General features: G+C 39.5%; 1 non-coding gene across 1 annotated transcript; it reads right to left on the bottom strand.

Moving 5' to 3' along the window:
* Positions 1-216: 216 nt before the first annotated feature.
* On the bottom strand, positions 217-344 carry LOC121924585. Its single transcript, XR_006102689.1, has one exon. It is a non-coding gene; the product is annotated as a small nucleolar RNA SNORA84 (small nucleolar RNA).
* Positions 345-2,238: the final 1,894 nt, after the last annotated feature.

Raw genomic sequence — 2,238 nt, 5'->3', positions numbered from 1 at the left:
ACTAGAAAAGTTGGACAGAGACAAATAAATGCAAGCTTTAAGTGCAACATAGATATGCCTTCATTTACCATTGGCTCGTTGCATTTACTTGGCTTGGGCTACTCCTCAATGTCCTGCGTGGTAGTATAGAGTCAGTTTAGAATTTTTCCTTCTTTCAAAAACTGAGCATGCTTACCTCCAGAAAAAAAAACCACTGTGCCATATATAATAACAGTAATGTGTAACAATGACCGGGCTATGGAGGCTGCTAACATATCAACTCCATGCGTAAGTCAAGTGTTACTTTGGCCCATTTCTACAACTGAAGCACTGCACTGAAATATCAGTGTCCAGTAACCACAGGCACATAAGCACAACCTTCCTTAAAGCATTACAAAAAGAAGAAGCAATAGCTGTCTCAGAGGGTGTTTAAGAGAACATTACAGTACACTCCTATACAGGTTTCCTGAAAAATAATTCTTATCTGAACCTACCGGAGGCAGCTAAATGTCTGCTTAAGACCAACTTAGAGACTGCCCATGCTCAGAAGCTTTCTACTGGGGGTGCACAGTAAACAGAAAAAGGCTTTCTCCATTGTGTACAATGCTCTCCACAGAGAAGCTTGTATGGCCCAATCTCTGAAGATGTTACAGGGATAAGCTTGGATGTCAAATTTATATGCTTGGCCTTTAGTTACAACAAAGATGATTTATTGCTGGAGTTTTATTCATAAAAAACAACAAACATTGCTCCTACATGTTCTTTATGTTTTTAACTTTAAATCAGTGTTTCCCAAACTCTGGCATTCTAGGGGTTTAGGACTTCAGTTCCCAGAATCACAGACTATGGCCAAGATGGCTGTTGTTTCTGGGAGCTGAAGTCCTAAACACCAGGAGGGACTAAATTAATCTAAAATTTCAGACTGAGTAAGATTTAAATAGTCAACAAAATAAAAAAATCTCCTCTCTTCCTGATTTATTAACAACCTAATTTCAGTGGAGGAAAGCAAAACTGGGGAAAACAATGAACATCCAAAACAGAGTTTGATTTATTTAAATTCTCTTGCACATCACTAATGGATGGATAGATAACTAATAGATAACTAAGCTGTCATCACAGGGGCTGAAAATTCTTCTGAATGTACCATATATACTTATAAGTCAACCTCACATATAAGTCAGGGCAGATTTGGGGCCCAAATTATGGATTTTGTTATGACACATAGATCATCGGGGTAAAACTTGGGGTATGTCAAAAAAGTTATGCAAAAGCAAAGAAAAAAAATGGTAACTATGGGCCCAAACACACAGGCCAAAATAAAGCGCTTCCAGTCACTTTGTAGGTATGCTGTTTAAATGACACACACATCCTAAGAGGCCAGAAGCTGCACCAAAGCTGTGCTCCAGTCCTTAGGACTGGAGCGTGGCTTTGGCGCAGCTTCCTTCCCCTTAGGACACATGCATCATTTAAAGAGCATACCTCCAAAGTGACTCAAAGCAGCTTCATTTGGCCTGTCTGTTTGGGTCTTATGTTAGCAGGATTATAATCTTTAACTTTAATGTGATAACTTTTCCTGATTTTAACCCAGAAAAAGCTGACAAACATACACAAATGTCTTATTCAAATCCTTCAAAACCTGATTCCCCATTTCTGGAATAACTGAATATGCAGGAACTGTTCTTCAATGACATAATCAGCATGCATGTTATCTTCATTATTGCAATCCCTGAACATTATCCAATGCTGATCATCTTCGGCGCATCAATAGCATTAACGCTGAATTCAAGAACGACTTCTTCACTGTTTCTGACAGAACTGAAGCCTAAGCATCCATTAACCATTTCACTAACAAATCAATGTCTGGTTTCATCAGGTTTCCACTCTTTCCATTAACTTTGCTTGAGCAGAACACATCCTGTTGCCACTATAGCGTAGTTGAAAAGCTTGTTGAGAAAATATGCAATGGCTACAGCATCAATGTTAAGCCCTTGGGATTGTCGTAACATACTTGCCATTTCTTTCTTTCATTTTCTTTGAGCTGAAATAGAAACTGAATCTAGACAAAGGTGCTTACTATTAAGGGTGCTAAACTAGGGCTGTGAAAGTGTGTCAACCAGTTCTGGAGAGAGTCACGCTCCACCGAAAGACTATGTTCACAGTTTGGGAATGCTTCTGGATCTGTCTCTCCAAATGACAGCTCAGATAGATCACGAGTGTGGAAGTTGCCTGTTCTGACATGCCACTGTGCCCCTTCCTAGA

Source organism: Sceloporus undulatus, chromosome 2 (assembly GCF_019175285.1).
Source record: "Sceloporus undulatus isolate JIND9_A2432 ecotype Alabama chromosome 2, SceUnd_v1.1, whole genome shotgun sequence".
NCBI classification, from domain to species: domain Eukaryota; kingdom Metazoa; phylum Chordata; class Lepidosauria; order Squamata; family Phrynosomatidae; genus Sceloporus; species Sceloporus undulatus.
This window is presented reverse-complemented; position numbering and strand designations above follow the sequence as displayed.